The 22,702-nt window shown below is 34.3% G+C and overlaps 1 protein-coding gene and 1 long non-coding RNA gene across 6 annotated transcripts in view; both read left to right on the plus strand.

The window, feature by feature from the left end:
- LOC116271508 overlaps positions 1-4,710 on the plus strand; it is a 41,329-nt gene extending 36,619 nt beyond the window's left edge. Inside the window, exon 2 of the long non-coding RNA XR_004180140.1 lies at positions 3,388-4,710. This is a non-coding gene — a long non-coding RNA (uncharacterized LOC116271508). The remainder of the gene's footprint in view (positions 1-3,387) is intronic.
- Positions 1-22,702, plus strand: part of DCC (DCC netrin 1 receptor) — a 1,226,567-nt gene that overhangs the window by 663,297 nt on the left and 540,568 nt on the right. The gene's annotated exons all lie outside the window — the stretch shown is intronic.

Genomic DNA, 22,702 nt, shown 5'->3' on the forward strand with positions numbered 1-22,702 from the left:
CTGCAGCCGGATAAGGAAATTGAGGGATCTCAGTCCTGGTGACCCACCTTGATCTTCACCTGGGAGCTGTCTCTGACAGATACCTACAAGCCTCCATGCCTTCCTATTCTACTTAGAATTTTGTCCTTTAACACAGAAGTATACAGATTTTTTGACTTCTAAATATGTGAATAGCATAAATCTGGGTAAAAGAGTTTGTCCAAGGAAGACTTATTCAACATTTTCAAAGATCTTAGAAGGGTAAAATATGGTTTGAAATTTTCTAGATGAAGTGTAATAGACACATAAAAACCTACATCTCCGTTCAGGATTCACATTTGCCAAAATAGGACAGACTTGACTTATTAGCAGTTAGTGTGAGAAACTGAAGAATTCTTTTAATTAAATGTAAATTTTAGATGAGGCATTTTCTGCCGTGATTGTGGAGTTGAATCTAAGATGTACATTGCGCAGTATAGTACTCCAGGTAAGAAATAGTCTCATATTGTTTGTTCTACAGATAAAAACAAAATGTGAACATAGATGTGCCTTGGAAACTAATTTTATGAAGGTCAGAACAATGGCATTTATACTCAATGTCTCACAGCTAGATTTTGTGTCCAAATGAGTATTTGCAGTTTTTTGTTTCCAATAGGTTCATTTGCTCCTGTGTGTCTTTATGATATTCTTTCTAGAACCCTTTCTCCCCTTTGTCACCTGGCAAATTTCAACATCAAGACCCAGCTCAGACATCACCTCCTCAGAGCAACTCGCTGTAACCTCAGAGCCACTCAGCCATAACCTAATCTCTCAGGTTCAACCCTTCTGTGCTGGAAACTCTATATTTATTATTCTATTTATCACCGTACAGGCCTGTCTATTCCATCAGACCCGTGCTGTCCAATGCAGCAGCCATTATCTGCATATGGCAATTTAAATTAAAATTGAATGTTGAATTTTTCACTTAGGTTGCCACATTTCATATGCTCAGTGGCCACATGTGGCTAGTGGCTATCATAATGAGCAGTGCAGGAATAGAATATTTCCATCACTGTAGAAAGTTCTATTAGCCAGGATTGTGCTATACTGAGATCCATACAAAAAACTTTCTCTCCCTGATCTCTCCATCTTCATCATCTGGGGTAGTTGCTAGCATATGGAAGACAGCGAGTAACTAAAAACTGAACACAACAGAACTAAGAAATAGTGGGCATGCTTATATGAAAACAGCATCAGACTCAGTATGCATCGCCCTAAACGTGAGCATAAAATTTCTGATTCATTAAGTTAGATTTCTCTTACTAGACTTACTGGGAAATAAAACAGGCTTCTTTATTAGATACTGAGCTCAAGCCCCAAAATCTTTCCTTTAAAGCCAAGTGATCACCTGCCGGGACTCCAGTATAACAGATCCCTTCATGGGGTTGGAAATTGCAACTAGAAGAGAATAATTGAGATTCAGTCATTCTCCTGAGCAGTGTTTGAGCAACTTTTATGAAACTCTTGAGAAAATTTTGACTACTTGTCACATGTCAACCCCTGACTGTCAACAATGATCCTTGCTTTGCTGAGAGTATCTCGAATGTATACATTTTTTTTTCCCTAGAATCACTTTTACTGAAACTAATGTAGCTCTAAAATTTTATATTCGTTTTTAGGTTTTTGGTTTGTCTGTTTTACAATAAAACTTGTCTGGAGTACAAAACTGAATTAGCAATTAAATGGTTGTCAGGAAGCAAGTACTAGCCTTAATAAACAAAGTATAATTGAGAAAACAATGTCATATCAGATTTTGGCATCATTGACTAAAAGGGAGTGTGGACAAATCATACTAATTTTTCAGACATCTGCCTTTCCAATAATTGAACTCAACTGTATTTGGGGCTTTGGACACAGTGAGTATTCAACAGCTATCGAATGCAAAGTGAATGTAAATAGGTCTGCTTTTTAAACCCCTTCTGCTTTGCGCAGTGAAAGCCCTAAAGAACTATTGGGCCAATTAAAGAATTTGTTTTTTCTTTTGGGGGCAACAATGTGTTTTTTTAAATTTTTATCTCTATGTCCAAAGACAGCATGCTTCTAACTGTAAAACAGCACAAGCTCTACAGACATTAAAAAGTAGCTCAGAAATGGGTGTTTTTGTAGACGCAGAGCTGTTTTTGTAACTGAAGACATCAGGCAAAAATGCTCTTTTTAATACATGAAGTTAAATAACCCTTGGGGTAGAGTGTTTTACTTCATTTGTGGAGGGATTTGTGCACCCTCTCCTGTTTAGAAGGGGACTTCTGTGAGGATGGAGCATGCCCAGAGGAGGCTCATAGCAAAGCCTGAGAAAGGGCTTCAGTGAATAAGAAAAATGAAAACCCTTGCCTTATATCTGACAAAATCTGTTGCTACACTAGATGATTTGGGCAATTTTTTTTTTTCTATAAGCGAGAGAGCTTCTAGCTGTGTTAAATAGGAAAATAAGTATTTTCCCTTTCAAAACCATAAGATAAATAATGATATTGACCAAACAATTCTATTTTGGAGATAGACTTCATATACTGGACCAAATATTATCATCCATAATTTATGAAATTATTGGCTTAACACCTGTTATTTTTTGAACTATGTTATCTGAAAAGATATGTTGAAGTCCTGACCCCTAGTGGTTCTGTGACCTTAGTTGGACATAGGGTTCCTACAGATTTAGTTAGTTAAGGTAATACTGGAGTAAGATAGGCCTTTAATACCAGTGTTTTTATAAAGGGATACGCAGAGACACAGGGAAAAGGCCATGCAATGAAAGAAGCAGAGACTGAAGTGATACAACTACAGGCCAAGGAATGCCAAACATCAACAACCACCAATTAAAAGCTAGGAAGAGGCAAGGGAGGATTCTACCCAGGGTCTCAGAGCAAGTGTAGCCCTCCTGACATCTTGTTTTCAGACTTCTGGTCTCTAGAACGGAGACAACAAGTCTACTATTTTAAGCCGCCCAGTTTGTGGTACTTTGCAATGGCAGCCCTAAAATAATACCTGAAAAGGTTAACCAGTTCAGGTTCTTATTTCTAGTTAAGATATTTGATAAATCAAATGAACGGAAATTGATTTTGTAGGATCATATAGTGAGTGGTGCCCCTTGATGATGCTTCTTTAGCCCCTTTCACATTATCCTTTATTGACTACATCAACTTTCCCTCATTACTTGCCTTGTAAGGAGGGTGTTGGGAAACAACTCCCTGCAATTATATATAAAACTTGATGTCTGCATATGTACAATTTTCTGAGGCTAAAGTTCTCTAGGTTTTTTCAGTCTCTCCAAAGAAAGTCTAAGACCTAGGAATGGTCCTCTTTTTAATTCTGAGGGGTCACCATGTTTAGGATAATCAGCTTACATTCTTTTTTTTTTTTTTTCATATCCAGAATCCACCAGGCCAACAAGTCAGGGACAGGAACTCAGTCAGAGCCAGTAATGTGTCACAGCCAGATGATAACAGCTCATAAAAACCCATTGGTAAATGATCACGATTTTTCAAGCTGGTAATTAAGCACAGCCAGTGTTAAAATTAAATTATATAAACTTACACTTGAATGCATTATATTAAAAACAAGGTAAGAAATGCTTATTACTCATCACTTCCTAATAACTTTTAGTACTTTTCTCTTACCTATATTCTGAATCGATGGTTTTGTCCATCGATTGCATCTGCGTGATAGGCGTACAGATGTGTTACTGTGCATCTCTTCCCAACATAAATTTATGTTCAGTGACATCAAGTTGGTAGCTTGAAATCAATTGTGGGAAATCAGATCACAAAGGCAATTTGCAAAACGCCTCTCGCCAACCCTTAACCAAGATAGTTCATAGTTACTTTCAGGCTACCACTGATTCAGACTTGACTGATTGTTCACTCTTATATCCCTGGGATTTCTATAATTTTGGATATTACATAAGAATGTTGGACTAGACTCAAAAGACGGCCATTGAATAACATTAAATAGGGCCTTCTCTTATAGTAGAGTTCACAAATTTTTCCTAACAGTGCTTTATGTCTAGATCTGACGTTTAAGAATATAAAGGAGTTGTCAGTCGCCCAGTTACAAAATATTCAGGGAATAAGGTACTATCATCTTTCTCATAACTTAGCATGACCAATTATTACTTTAAAATGAATCTAAATAAAAATGTCCATAACCTCATCAAGACCTTTTCTGTATCCCAGATTTTGCATGATTGAGTAGCAATTTATGAGAACAGTAAATCACTTTTGCATTTGAAAATAAAACCTTTTCTCTTGGATAACTTTCTGAAAAGTTTCAGTATTATCTATAAACTGCAAGACAGTGTTTCCTGTTTGATTACCTTAAACTGATAAATTTCTCTGTTATTTGAAATAAATCATTAACATGTTTTTGGTTATGTTTTCTTTATTGCCTTTCTTTTTTCTCTTAGAAGCAATAATGAATTTTATCTAGGAGAGATATGAGAAAAGTCCCCCTTTAATCTTAATTTTTCTTTGGTTATATTTTCTAGGATTGGCCATGTGAGTGTGACCACATGATGAGAAACTTATCCTGGTCACCTAATGAAAATGTTTCTGAAATTTTTCTGTAGTTTCATCAACCTCCATTGTATAAAAACTGTGTTTACAACCTGAGCAAATTACTGGAGTAGTAAAAGAAACATTGCTAGCCTTTACCCCATGAGAAGCACAGTAAAAAAAAAAAAAAAAAAAAAAAAAAAAAGCTTATTTTCATGGTTCTGTAACCCAAATAGAAAATGAGATGAGAAGATTTTTCCAAAATGCAATTACTTTATTGTTAACACTTACTGTCTAGAGTTGGAAGAAGTAAATAATGACACTAATATTGTTCATCTAGCCACATGTAAATGTGCTTTAGTTTCCCAGCTTATGCACATCTTAACACTCTGTTTGTGCTTAAGCCTTTTGCATTGTGAAATACAGCAAAAAGTTTTCCGGGCAGTGTGAATGAGATCTAGCTACCACATGATAGACTGGACCAAATGATATTGTCTTCTCTGGGAGGGAAAAAGCAATCCTCATCATCACGAAATGTCAAATTTCAAAATAAAATACTTTTGATACATAGTCACCTGATAATACAGAAATTATCAATTCCCCCTTTAGAAAATTAAGCTTGCCACCTCTTGTGGTTAAGGTGACACTGCTGTACCACCTTTGTTTATCATAGGGAAAGTGACACAGAATATCAAGGATGGTCAGATAATTCACAATAGACTGATAACTACTATTTGACATTTTGTAGATTCAAAATCAACTCATTTCTGATTAAACAACACAACTCTGTGCATGATTCCTTTTATTTTTCTCTCAGAATTTCAATAATAAGCACAAGACATATTTAAAAGAAACATTTATTTTTGAAGGAGGGTTAGCCTTGAAAAGACAAATGGGAGAAGTCGGAATGATGGAAAGATGGATTTGCACCTGATATATTCATAGGCAAGGCTAAATGGCTCTCCAGTGAGGAGCTGTATCAGCACAGGGTCTTTATAAAAGCTGGGAGTAGAAGTGGCAAGTTCCTTTTTGTTTCTTTTTATGATCCCAACGTATTAGGAGGCTGCCTGTCAATATTTCTTGAAAAAGAAAGGGACCTCTACCCTTAGGACATATACTGTGTTTTGTGGGAGCCAAGGGTACATAGCTTTAGGGAGAAAAAGTTGGTGATGTGCTAAAAACAAACCTCTATAACCAGAGTCTAACTAAGCGGAAGGAATGCTGTCAGGGGTGCGGATGCGGAAAGTGACTTGACCTCTTCTCCACTGTCTCCTCTTCTATTTCCTCAGCAACTTGGCTTCTCAATGGTCAGACCTTGGGTGACTAATTAAAATGCTGGAAGAAATCACCATTCTTTAATTAATGGATTACTGAAGGCAAACCATTCAATACATAATTGAAAATGCTGTTGAACTAAGAAGTCCCTTCCTTTTGGATCTGTAATACACATTGAACCTAGTAATACGGCCCTGGGGTCAGTGGCAGAGCCTGTGTGGATCTAAGGGGAGAGATTTTGGTTGGGACCACACAGATGTGGTAAAATAGGTCAAATGCTCCCTCTCTCTCATTCTCTGTGTGCCCTCTTTGTAATGTCTCAGTGGTGGTCATGGGTTTTAGATGTTATTAATCACGAAAGTTGTAAGGTGCTTGGAGGTGGCACCTACCCCCTCCCCTTTTTTATTTTAGAAAAAGAGAGAGTGGCTGTCCAAAGACTTTCTATCCCTATCTCAGCACCTATTGTAGAGATAGGAGCCTCAGACTCCAATTTATGGTGGAGGTTTTAGGGAGGAAAAGGAGTTTTTCTCCTCCCTTTTTTCATGCATGGCTTAGGAAAGCTGGAAGAGATGAATCACAAAAATAATTTTTTCATAATATCACAGACATACCATATACAGAGATGCACCTCTTTAATATTCACCTCGTGCTGAGGCATTCATGAATGATTAGTGTTCATATTTAACCCATTCCGTGTCTGGCTTTATTCCAATGTTTGTGACAGTCAAAGGTCTACAAGGTGTATTGGGCTTTTAAATTTTTTGTATATACATGCTACGTACGTCTACTTTATATACAACTCTCATCAATATTTCACTCAGTTATTCACCACTACTTGGAAATGTCGCTTAACCTCATTGAATGCCAGTTTTCTCATTAATAAAATGGGACAAATCATTTATTATGTTGTATAAAAATGAAATTATTTGACATGAAGTGTTTAGAAATGTGTTTGGTTCCTTTTCAGTGCTGGTTTTAAGGGATCTTTCTCATGGTTTAGGGAGTCTGTGAAGTCCCTGAAAATGTGTGAATGATTTTCTATGTATGTCTAAAACTACTTTTTATATGGAGCTTTTATCAGACTTTGAAAGGACCTTGGCCTTCTGTAATTTCACATATCAGTTACCATTTGAAGGTAATCCATTTTCAGATATGAAACATCTGTATGTTAATCTTTCTATATAAATTAATCTCTCTCTGCGTATGTGTATGTGTTTGTGTATTTTTTCCTCAAAGCAGCTTTCGAATTGGTAAGGAATTATTTATTCACTTTATCACAGTTTTGCTGTGTAAAACACTTCTTTGGGTGGCAGAATAATTTCTTAAGCATCATCTTTTGTGTGTGATTATGAAATATTTCAAAAATGCAAGAATATACAGAATCAGAGATCTCAGTCTACTCTCCACATAACAGTAATACCCTATGATTAAGAAATGGGGTGAGGTAAGATGGTTTGTGTTGCAGATGAACTTTTATAGCTTGGCTTCTCAAAGTTGTTCCTCAAGATCTCTTTTTTTTTCTTCCTTGCCTTCCTTCCATTAAGTGTGATTCCCTGTGCTAGTGCCCAGAGATGCCTGTGTGTTCAGGATCTGGTTATTCCTCCTTGGATCAAATGAGAAGAAACACACTTCAGAGAAGTTTCTATTTTATCGTTGCTGTGGTTTCAATGCACTCCCCAAAGTTCATCTGTTGCAAACTTAATCTCCAATGCACCAATGTTGACAGGTGGGGTCTATATATGAGTGATTAGGTCATGAGGGTTCTGCCCTAACGAATGGATAAGTGTTGCCCTCATGAGACTAGGTTTGTCATAACAGTGAATTTAGCCTCTTCTTGTTCTCTTGCTTTTGTGCTCTCTTGCCCTTCCACTTTTCACCATAGGATGACATAGCATGAAGGCCCTAGCCAAATGGGGGCCCTTCATTCTTGGACTTTCCAGTCTCTAGAACTGTAAGAAATAAGCCTTTGTTTTGCATAAGTTACCCAGTCTCAGGTATTCTGTTATAGTAGCATGAAACAAACTATGACAATAGTAAAAAATAATTGAAGCAGTTATCTATTTCACTGAATAATTCGATTCCGTTGACACTGGAATACTTTAGGAATGACTCATCCCCACTTCCATCTTTTTCACTTTAAATTATAGGTAAGTAGGCCAACTGTCTCCAAATTTTCCTATCTGGATGTTACATCAGGTAGACTTATAATAAACACACAAAGACTGTGAAATGCCTACTTATAAAGAATCTTATCGCTTAGCATGGTGGCTTACACCCATAATCCCAACACTTTGGGAGGCCAAGTTGGGCAGATTCTTGAGGTTAGGAGTTTGAGACCAGTGTGGCCAACATGGTGAAACCTCATCTCTACTACTAAAAACAAACAAACAAACAAACAAACAAAAAACATTAGCCTGGCATAGTGGCATGTGCCTGTAGTTCCAGCTACTCAGGAGGCTGAGTCAGGAGAATCGATTGAACCCCGGAAGCGGAGGTTTCAGTGAGCTGAGATCACGCCACTGCACTCCAGCCTGGGTGACAGAGTGAGACTCTGTCTCAAAAACAAAAAGGAAAAAAAAAGATTCTTTACTCAATGTGTATTATAGTTGTTTGTTGGTTATTTTTCATCCCTATCATCATTTGGGTGTGATGAATATAAATATAGATGTAATATACCTTTGCTTCACTTATTTTTTCTCTCTGATATTCCCTCATGAACAAAGCCCTGTGTACCTACAATGTTGGAACTTGAGTTGGAACTATGGGATCAATGGGATTCCTATAGTATCTTCTTCTATGTTGGCAGTTCATTAAAGAAGAGTCAGGGATTGCTGGATGAGACAATGACAAAATAAGGCAAGAGCACTCAGATAGGATTATCTCTGCTTGCTATTTTAGCATTTTTGCGGTCCACATATATGTGTGTCTTCAGTCATTATGCTTTCATGTTCATTTCTTTATGTTAATATATGAACATACAAATACTTTTGCTGACATAAAGATCACAGAAAATTCAAACTGGCTTTGTGTCTCATGACAAACAAATTGAATTTATCTTCTGAACCTGCTAAAGTGAGATTTGTAAATAATATGAGCCATAGCTAAAGCATCCAGTCAGGTGTCTCCTACGTAGATTGATTAGAGCAATTATTCTTTTTTTTTTTTTGAGACGGAGTCTCGCTCTGTCTCCCAGGCTGGAGTGCAGTGGCTCGATCTCGGCTCACTACAAGCTCCGCCCCCCGGGTTCCCGCCATTCTCCTGCCTCAGCCTCCCGAGTAGCTGGGACTACAGGCGCCCGCCACCTCACCCGGCTAGTTTTTGTATTTTTTAGTAGAGACGGGGTTTCAATGTGTTAGCCAGGATGGTCTCGATCTCCTGACCTCGTGATCCGCCCGTCTCGGCCTCCCAAAGTGCTGGGATTACAGGCTTGAGCCACCGCAGAGCAATTGTTCTTAAACATGGCAATGCTCATCTCAAATCCATTCCTCTACTCTGAGTCAATGATAAGTATAAGACAAGGGTATACATTCTTAACTAGTGAAAATACAACCCAATAAAATAAAAAATGATGGCAAAAATGGAAGAACTAGCAAAAGAGAAACTAGAGATGGGTTTTGTGATAGGAATATTTCCTGGGAAAATGTAAACTTGGGGTAAATATACATATTCAGCCCTAACACAGAGATGTGGAACTGAAGAATCCCATATGAATGCTAAACTAAGTAAGGTTAATAACAGTCTGATAAAATGAAATTATTGCATGTTATACTGTTAGTTTTGACTTATATAATGAGGTTGGTCATTCATATAAGCTAATCAGGAAACAAAGGTAGATGTCAAACCATCATGTAAACACAACTGTTTAAATTAGTTCCATCATTACTTGTGAACTGCTCCGACCCTGTCAGTTCTGGTGAGTGGAGTACTTAAGTTCTGAGTCCTGTCAATAAATACTTGGCTGCTGATCCACTTCCAACAGGGCATGACAAGGTCATAATGTTTTGCAGGCTCCCCTTTCTACAAATGGTAATGACCATGGATTCCAAAGAGATTGCTTTAAAGCATGTGTTGTACCATCAGAAATGGTATTTTCAATAGAAGCATAGTAATCACTATAGGCTGATTTGAAGAAGATGATGAACCAAGTCTATAAGAATGCCATAAAGATTTAAAAAACAAATGAGCAAACAAAAAGCAGAAAACAAAACTGTAAAAACCCCTGGCTGAAGTTGTTTGTACATACTCCAAGCTTCATACATAGAACAAAATTATTTGCATCTGGCCTTATTGGATTTAAATATCTAGTGTTTGTTGGAAAAATATTGAGGTTGAATTATAATGGCTATGATAATTTAGGGTTATGTGGTTGGTTACTTGTAGCAAAACCCAAGATGACAATGATAAATTTTATAGTAAATTTATGGTGAGTTTAGATGTGGATGTCAGCCAATTAAATGAGCAATCAAACTACAAATAGAATTAGTTTCCTTTGAAATGCCAGCTCCATGGAGAGCCCCATTACTCGGCAAAAACAGACAACTTATAGAAGAAATCCATCAAAATATATTGTCTGGAACTAAATAAGAGCTGAGGTAGCAACTGTATTTATTAAGGAGAGAAACCTAATTTGGAATCACAATGAACAATTAAATTTTAAGTAAAATATACTGAGAGTCAGTGACAAGTTACAGACTTGAGAATAAAAACTAAACTTCCTATAATGTTTTTCTCTCTGTATATATATACACACACATACATATAAAATAATATATAATCTCACACACACACACACACACACACATATATTTATTTGTTCCAAAATGGGAACCAACATTTGGGAAATTTCTGTTCCCAAAATTTCCATTCAGTAGCTACAAGCTCAGAGGCTTCAGGACCAGAAAATTAACATGAACATTAACATGAAGTGCTCAGTGTTATAAAATATAGTAGCAAATGATGTGTGCTATGGCCAACTGGGAGCTCAAGACATATAAAGTCATTCCCATTCAACTTTGTGACCTAAAAACCTCCTTTTGGCTCATTCAAATGCTGGTGATTTGACCAGCCGACTTTCAGATTTGTGAACTCAGAGTAAGACAATTAAATAATTACTTGAGCCAAATTCCCCTGCAAATATACTCTGTAAGGATGAGAGAGATTTTACTATTCCAAGATTGAAAATATGAACACCAGAATTTGTGCATAATATTACTAAATAATGCATCTGAATCACACATATAGAAATATTTTTAGGACTCTCTCCTAAGAAATCTGACTATAATAAGAAAATATCTTTCTGTGATTTGTTTTGAATATCCGTTGAAATTGCTCTGCTAATGAATTTCGTTCAATAGACTTAGATCACACTTTCATGTTTATTGATAGCACTTTGCTTAGCTATTTCGCTGACTTGTGGATCATTTTTACCATTGATCATTAGTATCTATTCTACTTAATTATACTTCTGTTGGTATCTCAGTAATTTCCATTTAATTTGCTTCCATGGAAGTGGTTGGAAACTGAAACCTTTAATCGTTTCCATTACTCCAGGATATGTTTCTGTCTGGTAGAATTTATCTATTTTCAAAAAAGAATTTATTCTCTGTAGAAAATAATTAGAAACCTTTTTTGTTCTACCTAACAGGTACTTGCAATGTAAAACTTTAGTTGTAAGTGAATTATCAGGATTTCAAATATATCCATATTAAATATTACCGAAGTGTAAAATGTCTTAAACTGTGTAACTTTTTTTGAAATTGGCCATTTTAGTACCATTGGCCACATTTCTAAAGTATGTCATTATTACTCAAAATCTATTTGTAAATAAATGAATGGATGAATACACTACACATACAGCCATTAATAGAAATTGTAAAATATACATTTAGAAAAAAGTCTCAATACATGCTCTATCAGTACTGAAAAAAAGGTACTAATTTTGATTTATGCAGAAAGCAAAAGCAATAGTAAGTAACACTGGTGTTTAAACAGGTTATAGATGAATTTCTTCTTGCATCAATAATGTCAGAAGCACTAATTAAAATAGTGTATATTAAAACTCACAACCCATATTCCTAACCTGAGAAGTTTAGCTTATATTAAAGAAGGAAACATACCTTTCAACCTAACTGTAAAAAGTAGACCTGAACACTTAGGTTAAGATGATGAGAGCAGAATACTCTAATCATCATCATTAATCACCCTCTTGCCGCCCTGTGGATACCTCACCTCACAATACCACAATATCCTGATTTCACAATATTTGTGAGTGCTGGGAGGAATTTTATATATCTGAATTGACCATATGTTGAGCCTATATATTGAAGCATGATATCTTTCTTATTTATTTAAAACTCTGCCTGAAAAACATAAGATGATATCCTATAAATGTATTTATAAGCTTTTATTATTTTCTGATGCTTGAAACCCATTGTTTCAATAAAAGATGGATATAACATAATAAAAATCAGGAATGTTCCTCAAAGTCCAGAATCCTCAGTCACTATATTAAATTTTCCCTGGCATTACCATTGGAAGCCTGGGATTTACTGTACGTATGATGGTATCAATAAGACACCACAACCGTGTATCTAATAAGTTGATTATGCTGAAACGGTGTTGGTGGTTCCAGATTTAGGGTAAAAGCACAAAAGAGAGAAAGTGAAGGCAAGAAATTATTAAAACTCTGAATTCAGGTTTGGAAATTAGGTGGCTTATTTTTAGGACATATGTTGGAGTTTTGTACCAATGCATGTTTCTCTGTCTGTATAGGTTATGGGTGGTGACATAAGTTTGTCTGTTCTTCATATATGTTAGTAACAACACAACATTTTTGGCATTTAGTGGTTGTGTTAAAATTTCATGATTAGATATGTTGTAAATTTTAAAACAGCAATCACATTTTCCGATACTCTGAACCAGATGCTCAACATTAGACGTCTTAACTTCCCCATATGCTTCACCTGCAGGCTAACTCACTGGAAAACATCTGCCCTATTGGTTCTCCAACACAGTGGCATTGTCACTGGTCTAATCATGTCTTGAACTATATTGTTGAATACCCAGAGTGATTTCTCTAGGTAGATGCGATGAAGCAGCAGGAGTAACTCTGGGAAATGCATGTGACAGATGTTTTTAAAATCAAATCCATCAAATATTACTACTTTAAATTCATTCAAAATTGATTAGACCCACTCCTGTGATCTTGCCTCATACTGGTTTTGTTTAGTTTAGTTAATGTTGCAATTAATTTTTGCAAAAATCTAATTCATCCCCAAGCTTATTTCGTGCCAAGAGCTGTTTGTGAAAATCTTCTGAAGCAAAATACCCTGTCTAATTTGATCTGTTGTCATGATTGAAAATACTAAGTTGATATTTCTTTGTTTCTACACTGATATAATTAAGATGCCCATGCTTTTCTAATTAATCTAAAATTGCTTTGGCTATTAGATTTCCTAATAGAATATAATGTATTGTTTTTTTCTTATCTCTGTCATTAGTCAAGATAATTAATTTTGCCAAGTTTGAAACACACCCAATATTTATTTGCATATTAAAATTTCAATCTAAGCCAGACTTCTTTGTCAAATATTATCCATTACTTATTAAATAGAATTACTCTAAAGAGCCATGTTAACAATGTTCAAAGTAGAATATATAATAAGTAATGTGTTATTTGCATACATACAGTTTATTTATATTTAAGTATATGTACATAGGTATACATATTCAAATTAATATATTTAGAATTAGGCATAATATAATGACTATAATATATTTGATACAAGACATTAAGTAAGACATTTTATATATAATACTATATTTAGATACATACCTAATATTTTTATATACCCAAATAATTATTTATAGTGTTTATGATATAGTTTCTGTTATATTTCAGTAAACAAATTAAATACTCTTTACATTACCTACTGTAAGTAAAAAATATTAAACAAGTAAATAAGCACTTAAGAGAAATTCAGTAAATGTCCAGTCCATTTTGGATATATTAATTGTCATTATGGTTCATGTTTAGTTTTTAGAAATAAGAAATGTGAATATTTTATAATTATTTCAGGGTATAAGAATGTAAACAAAGTGGTGGATACTCTTCATTTTAATTGCTTATTTTCAAAAATGATATTAAATAGTAGCACTTAACATTACCAATGTAAATTTAAATGGCATATTAAATTCATGCAAGGTATTAAATATGCTGATGAAGCTACTCTTTAAAAACATCCCTAAACTCATTTTACAAATACTCTGACTGAAAGCATAAACAAGAGTATGTAAATAATAATAAACTCGATAATGTCAGTTGGTTGTAAGATATTTTGATAAATTGTGTTTAAGTGTAATTGAAAGCAGCTAATAGTATACTCAAAGATATCTGCATCTCACAAAAATCTTTAAAAAATATTCTATTTGGAAAAATAATTCCATTTTTAATTACTTCATTGAATATTTTATAATATATTGTATTATTTAAAACGTTCTTTTTGAAATATATAACCTCCATATTTTTTAGCTTTGACTATATTTGCCTCCTTATATTTAAATTCAATAATTTTATTTTTCAAAGGGATATTTTTACTGATTTGGCAAAGAAGGTTACAACTTTAGTTCAGCAATATGCCTTGTGTAGCTTAAGGACTTAAAAAATCAATTTATTCCAAAAACCATTTTTAATGAAATTTTTATTGATAATAAAATAAACGAATGGAAAGACTTATAACATTGAGATAAAATTGCTATATAAAAAACATTTTTGATGGAGAAATTCATTTCGTATTTGCATATGTTTAGAGAAACATGCAGTTTAATTTGAATTCATGGGGATTCTGCCAGTAAACAACAATCAGGTTTCTACTTATTAAGTTTATGGGCCCTACGTCAATTTTTTTTTCTACCAAGGTATTCCATCTCCTTCCCATATTTTTCATATTAACCTGTATGGCACAGGTTTATCCAGTCCTTCATCCTGTCACATATTCATATTATAATGATTATATAAGCTATAACTTTATAAATAAGTTACAAAGTGTGGATTGTTTTGATGTAGTGATTTAAGAAGACACATTATATGGAAAACCACTCAGTATCGCTAGGCATCATGGAAATGCAAATTGAACAATGCTGAAATACCCTTAGCACCCACCAGATTACTTAAATTAAAAAGACTAACAATGCAAAGTGTTGTCTAGGATATGGAACAGCTGGTGTACACATATGTTATTGGTGAAATGTAAAGATGAAGTTATCACTTTGGAAAACTATTTGATATTTTCCAATATATATATGTCTTCCTTATAACCTAGCAATTCTAGTTATAGATATATATCTGAGAGATACAAGTGCATAGGTGTATAAAATTACCAAAAGAAGATACTCATAGGAGCTTTATTCATAGTAGCAAAAAACTGGAAACAACCTAACAGTACATCAACAATAAAATAAACAATTTTGATAGAGTCAAAAATAGAATGCTAAACAGTAATTAATACACAAATTGATGTACACTACAATATGACTAAATCTTAAAAACTTTCTGAGGGAACAAAATTAAAATAGTTCCTACTCTAAAAATATATTTAAGTGAAGCTCAAGAAGAGGCAAACCTATCCATTATGATAGAACTCAGAATTGAGGTTACTTCCAGTGGGAAGATTTTAACCATAATGGGGCACAAAAGTTTAGCAGAGACGGAAATGTTTTATCTCTTGATTTTCTTGGTGTAGACATATACATAAATATACACCTACATACACACATGAACATTAGTCATGTGATACAGTTCAGATTTATAGATTTAGTCAAATGTAAATTATATCAATAAATAAAAGAAATACAATGAGTTGTTACACTAATTAAAACTAGAGTGTTTTTATCAGCATTGATGAGACTAAAACATAAAATACATAAAGACCTTAAAATCATGGGCAACCTACTGAATAGGAGAAAATTATTGCAATCTCTCCATCTGACACAGGTCTAATATCCAGAATCTACAAGGAACTTAAACAAATTTACAAGAAAATAATGCCCCATCAAAAAGCGGGTAAAGCACATGAACAGAAGGTTCTCAAAAGTTGCAGCCAACAAATATGTGAAAAATACCTCATCATCACTGGTCATTAGAGAAATGCAAATCAAAAATACAATAAGATACCATTTAATGCCCATTAGAATGGCAATCATTAAAAAGTCTGTAAATAAGAGATACTGGCAAGGACAGAGAAATAGGAACACATTAACAGTGTTGGTGGGAGTGTAAATTAGTTCAACCATTGTGAAAGACAGTGTGGGGATTCCTCAAGGATCTAGAACCAGAAATAACATTTGACCCAGCAATCCCATTACTGGAGCTATAACCAAAGGATTATAAATCATTCTACTATAAAGACACATGCACACATATATTTATTGCAGCACTGTTTACAATAGCAAAGTCTTGGAACCAACCTAAATGCCCATCAATGATAGACTACATAAAGAAAATGTGGCACAGATACACCATGGAATATACACAGCCATAAAAAATAGTGAGCTCATGTCCTTTGCAGAGACATGGGTGAAGCTGGAAACCATCATCCTCAGAAAACTAACACAGAAACAGAAAACCAAACACCACATGTTCTCCCTCATAACTGGGAGTTGAACAATGAGAACACATGGACAAAGGGGAACATCACATACCAGGGCATATCGAGGGTCGGGAGTGAGGGGAGGGAGGGAGAGCCTTAGGACAACTACCTAATGCATGCAGGGCTTAAAACCTAGGTGATGGGTTGATGGGTGCAGCAAACCACCATGGCACGTTTATACCTGTGTAATAAACTTTCACATTCTGCACATGCATTCTAGAATTTTAAAAAAATCTGAGTCCAATTCCTCTTCAGCCTGACTACCCTTGCTTTTCTCAAGAAATATGTCATATAGTATACTTCCAATCAACACTCAAAAACTCTTATTTCCTTGGGAATAAAGAAGCATATTTCAAATTATAAATTATTGTGCACAGTGTCTACCTCTAAAACTGAGTTACTGTATTTGAAGACTGGTGAAAGTTTCAATGAACACAACAATAACCATACATAGATACTTATACATGGTGAAGACTGTACCATTACATGGATTATTTCACTGCTTCTCATGACAATATTAATGAAATGGATACTATTTTGTAACCATAGTGAGGCATCCAGCTGTACCTCAAACCCAGTCACACTGCCTTTAGAAGACCTGTCCTTAACAATGTATTATTTTTGTGCTAGATATTCTGATTGTAATGATCATATGACCAAAACAGTTGGCCCATTTTGAATCAATCTACATTTAGATCATTGTAAGTAAATAGATGAATCACTTGTTTATTGGCAGGTCAGCTATTGCAATTTCTTAAGCATATGTTTGAAGTTAAACTGTTCTTTGGAACATATGGGTAATTATTTATGTTCTTCCAATGTAGGTACTTAAAGTAGAATGTTTCTCTACTTTAAAATGAAATGTATTAGCTTTATGAAATTTAAAGAGAAGATGCAGGAAGGCACCTATGAGAAGTCTCATGTGTTCAAGTCTGAAGTAAAGATCATTGATTTTAAGTTTAGAATCCCTAAGTTATCTTTAGAGAGAATGGCTAAATTGCTGCATAAACGTCTGAAGCTGGCAAGAGGAAACTTGGAAGAACAAAATGAGGCCATCCCTGAAACCTACTTTATGATGATATCTGTGTGATAGAGTAATGTAGAGGAATTGACATCTCCATTTGATTAAATTCCCAAGGAAGTTCAAGAAAATCCTTTATGTATCTTATTTAATATGTGTTCTTCCCCTACACGATTAAAATTAGAATGCAACTAAGACTCTACTAGGGGAAGGAAAATACAAATGTAAAATGACCATTCTTTCAGTTCACTTAGAGATTTGATAAGTGAGAGAAGGAATGTCAACAATTATGCTCAGATTCTAGACTATCACTAGATTTTGCCTCTCGAAAATTTTGCTTCCTGGGAAAATAATTGCTAATAAGCCATTTAACAAAGATAATCCCTATCTGACTTTAATTCATTCAAAAATTATATATAGCAAGTTTAAAATATGAAAAGAACTGAAACCTTTCTGATCTGACCAGCTGGCTAAAATCCTGGAACAGAGAATTTTGGAATGGACATAAGCTTTATGCATTAGCCAAATTAGACATCATTTAACTTGCACGACTCTGATTAATCATAGTCACTCTTAAATACAAATCCAATTTTAGATTTCCTCCAGCTCAAGTTTATTGAACATTTTATTTCTGATGTAGACTAACCTTCATTTGATTGTGTTTAGTTGCTAGTGGCTTTAGATGTCCCTTATGTGACAGTAATATTTAGAGGATACATGTATGTGATGGGAAAACCTTAAAATATTTGTATTCTACCATAAGGAAATCTATGTTTTTCTGCAACTTAGAAGAGGTTATATCTTTATATACAAAAATTATGTTTACAATGTTTTTTAAATAAAATGGTGGGTTTTTTTTTATTGCAACTCTTCATCTACAATAGAGGTCTACAGACTTACTTTACCATATGATGAACAAAACCTTAAAAATATTACTTGTGAATTTATCACAAGTTTAAATAAACAAATGCATTGAACTGAATTTTGAGCAAACTTATGCATAGCCAAGGATTTTTTTTTTTTTTTATTTTTTTTTTTTTTGAGACTGAGTCTGGCTCTGTCGCCCAGGCTGGAGTGCAGTGGCCGGATCTCAGCTCACTGCAAGCTCCACCTCCCGGGTTTACGACATTCTCCTGCCTCAGCCTCCCGAGTAGCTGGGACTACAGGCGCCCGCCACGTCGCCCGGCTAGTTTTTTGTATTTTTTTTAGTAGAGACGGGGTTTCAATGTGTTAGCCAGGATGGTCTCGATCTCCTGACCTCGTGATCCGCCCATCTCGGCCTCCCAAAGTGCTGGGATTACAGGCTTGAGCCACCGCGCCCGGCCGCATAGCCAAGGATTAAGAAAATTCCATTACAGTCCATAGATGAAGCTAGTACTACTATTAATGTATTTTTCAAAAACTTATGCATTACCGAGTTCATGTCTCTTTAACCAAAATATATAAAAATGTATGGTGAATATTTTGTCAAAATGTGTGGAATTAATTAAGTACAGGAATCCACAGGATCAAGTTTAATACTATTTAATTTTAATCCATAGCTGAATAATGAAAGTAAATAAACAGGGCCAAAAACATGTTACTTTTGAGAATACTTATGTCCTCCAAGTAAACTACATTTATTTGTATTATTCTTTGTCTCTCCATTTTCATTAAAAAAGAAAATATATGGAAGTGGGTGAGAGTTTGAGGACCAAATGTGTAGCTGCAAGTACGTTCTTAATTCAGAACTTACAAATTTCTAGGTAGTGTTTAAACCTATTCAACTAGAAAGGGAAACATATTTCACTAAAATCATTGGTAAAAAAATTGTATGACGGTTATGTTCAAAGGTATGTCTCAAACAGAGCAAAATAGCAAAATAGGACATGCCTTTGAAAATAAGCACCATGCATTTAGCTGAAATAAACAATGCATTTGCAAATTTTTGCCTTGGTCTTCGCTATAACTTTAAATGATATATGACCTTGAGAATTATGGTCAAATTTTAAATATAAAAACTGAAAACATCTGTTATGTGAGTTTCCATTTCATTATTCACTAGAAATAATGAGACTAAAATGTTACCTAACATATTTGAAACTCATGACATGCCAAATTAAAGCTAACTATATAGTAAAATTTTAATTATTTTGTTTATTTAATTTTATAATGGAAGTGAGAGTATTTGAGACTAGAAAAATATATGAGGAAATGCTACAGAATCAAACATTTTTGCATATATGTCAAGTTATAGAAGAAATTAGCAAAGAATATCTAACTAAATTTGTTTTCAAAAGATTTTTTACATCTGCCCTTTAATGTTTCGAGCTTATCAGCAACTAGAAAACTGAGTCAAGCATTTATGGTAAACTGTTTTTACTGAAGTATGTTTGCTGGTTGATAAAGATGTCCTCCGTGAGAAGACAGAAGTAGCTAGTTATCTTCAGCCAGAGGAACATTTTATATTAATGTGTAGCAGATTACTTTGAAAAGTGGTTTATTGAAGTTCTCACTCACTTTAGTTTTGTAAAAGGAAATGTGACATTAGTCATGGTATGTTTCATTTTTTTTTTTAAGTTGGGTGAAGGGTTGACAAATGTTAATTTTCTTATGCTTCATAACATGCAAATATACTTTTACTTATGTATGGTTTTTTGCATAACAACTTTTAGTGAAAATTAAAATTAATATGCCACTAGTCATTCTAAAGGAACATATAATTTGAGCAAGAAATGTCTTTCTTTTCAGTCTTTATTAAAGTGGGTTATTTTTAGTGGTTTCTATCGCTAGGTATCTAATTGTCATTTTAGTTATCGATAGTTTATGAACAGGTATGTCCAGTCTTAGAAGTTTGTCAATTTCTTCAGTAACCATACCAAATCTTAAGTCTGTAGTTACTGGTTACAGTATGCAATCTTAAACTGGGATTTATGTTCATGATATTCAAGGGTTATTCTTAGGAACAATGATCCATAAACTTATGGGGAAATGATAAAACTAGGAATTATCACTCCTCCTAGAAAAATGTATACATGCTCATAGATGTAATTTTTTAAAATGAAATCTAATATAATAGTCTCAGATCTCCTAAAATTCATCTATTGCTAGCAGCAGTAACATCATTTACTTTTAGTATGCCAAAAATTGGTAGTATTTTCTTTTTATACATACTACTGCAGGTTCCCTACAGTTGTTTCTAAGGTAGATTTAGCCTGAGTTGCCCCATGTCAGTTTCTGCATGGTGGCAATGTTTCAGTTTTCATTGCCTGTTCTTAATTCCTGAGAGAACCTTTGGATTGCAACAGCATTTATCAGTGCAGCAACACAATCTTCATTCCACTGACATGTACATAATTGTGTCTTGATCTTTGATGTTAAATGTGACTTTGACATGTTAATACAAATGCTTAAGAAATTCCTTGATGGGTACAGCAAACCACCATGGCACATGTGTACCTATGTAACAAGCATGCACGTTCTGCACAGGTACCCCAGAATTTAAAGTATAGTAATAATAAAGGAATTCCAAAAGGTTGGAAGCTAGCATCATATTATTTCTACTTGGGCAACATGACACCAACTCTTGTATAAACAACAAATTTGTAGAAATGAATATTGACATTATAGAGTGGTGTATGCTATAGCATCAAGCTTTCAACTGCATTGGTTTTACCTAAATTCTGAATATAAGAATTTCCCCAGTTGTTCCCAAACTGGCTTTAAGGAAGACACATTCTTCACTAACCTCGTTGCCTACGTCTCCTCTCTTTTTGTGCAAAAGTGTTTACATATTCCATTCTCTTTATCAGAAACACGTATGCCCTACTAACTATACTTTTGATTGTATTGCTTCAATTTATTTTTGATACTTCAATTTAAATATCTCTTTCTCAGGGATGTTTTCTCTATACATGTCCTTTCTCTATCAAAGCATGTAATTCATTTTGTTTTCTGAAATTAAAAAGACCAGGGTTTATTATGATACATAGAATATTGTATGTCATCAAGGAGCATTTCTTATTGAAAATTAAATGTACAAATGAATGGATAAAATAACAAATTAATGCTATAACGTAGTGTATACTAAAGATACACCTGTTTGATTAATAAAACATGCTCTTTGCCTTCAATTTTAAAGATGTTCATGACAAAAACTGAAATAATTGAATTTGAACTTTCCTATATATACTATCTTCATGTAAAATCTTGTTTTATGCCAAAATCATGATTCTCTATTTTTCATACAATGTTTTTTCAATATCTTTTCTTCATGCAGTCTCCTACATTCCTTAAGAGCATTAAAAGACTAGATTTCAGGACCAAGGAGAGTTCCACGTTGATGTCAACCAACAAAAAACTTGGTGCCTGAATTTTGTAGGAGAAAACTAGTAATGTACTTTAATCAGTGGTTAAAATTGGCCACTGACTGGGACCAATGCTGTCTAGCACAATTACTTTAACAATTATCGTTTTCACAAACGAGCTAGCTGAGAGCTTTCACATAATTCAATAGCTGACTTTAAAAATTCAGGATCATTTTTCACAACTCAATGTTACTTCATCACTTGAACCTATGGGTCTGATAATTGATATCAAGGCTAAATTTCTCTCTTTTTTTTTTTTTTTGCCTATATGGTTCATAGACATTTAAAAAGTCAACACCTTTTATTTTTACAGAAGACAATGGAACTACCCCTGTCACTTGTGAAAAGTTTTGAGATAGGAAATTACACTTTTAAAATGAAGAACAGCTTAAGCATCGGCTGTCATGAGCTACTTTTCCTAGGGTTGGTACCTTAAGAAAACTCACTGGTACTCATATCCCTAATCCAGGCAAACTTTTTATTTCCAGGATATACATACTCTTAATAGTTCATCCCACCAGCCTCATCCTAGATTCTGCCACCTCACTTATCCTTAAGTCTTCCCCCTTCCTTTTCATAAAATATTAAACCTATAAATGAAAATTCCAGGATATGTATCACATTATCTTTTGCTGTGATATATTCCAGTTTATCGGATATTTTTTAGACTGGGAATTGGCAAATTAAGGACTATGGATCAAATTCAACTGACCACTCATCTTTTTTTTTTTTTAATAAAGTTTTATTGAATTACAGCTAGAACCATTTGTTTACTTATTATGTATGGTTGCTTTTGTGCTGCAGTATCAAAGCAGACAGCACATAACCTACAAAGCCTAATGTATTTATTGTCTGTCCCTTTACAAAAAGGACCTTCATTGACTCCTGGATGTAGACATTAGGAATTAT

Source organism: Papio anubis, chromosome 19 (assembly GCF_008728515.1).
Source record: "Papio anubis isolate 15944 chromosome 19, Panubis1.0, whole genome shotgun sequence".
Lineage (NCBI taxonomy): Eukaryota > Metazoa > Chordata > Mammalia > Primates > Cercopithecidae > Papio > Papio anubis.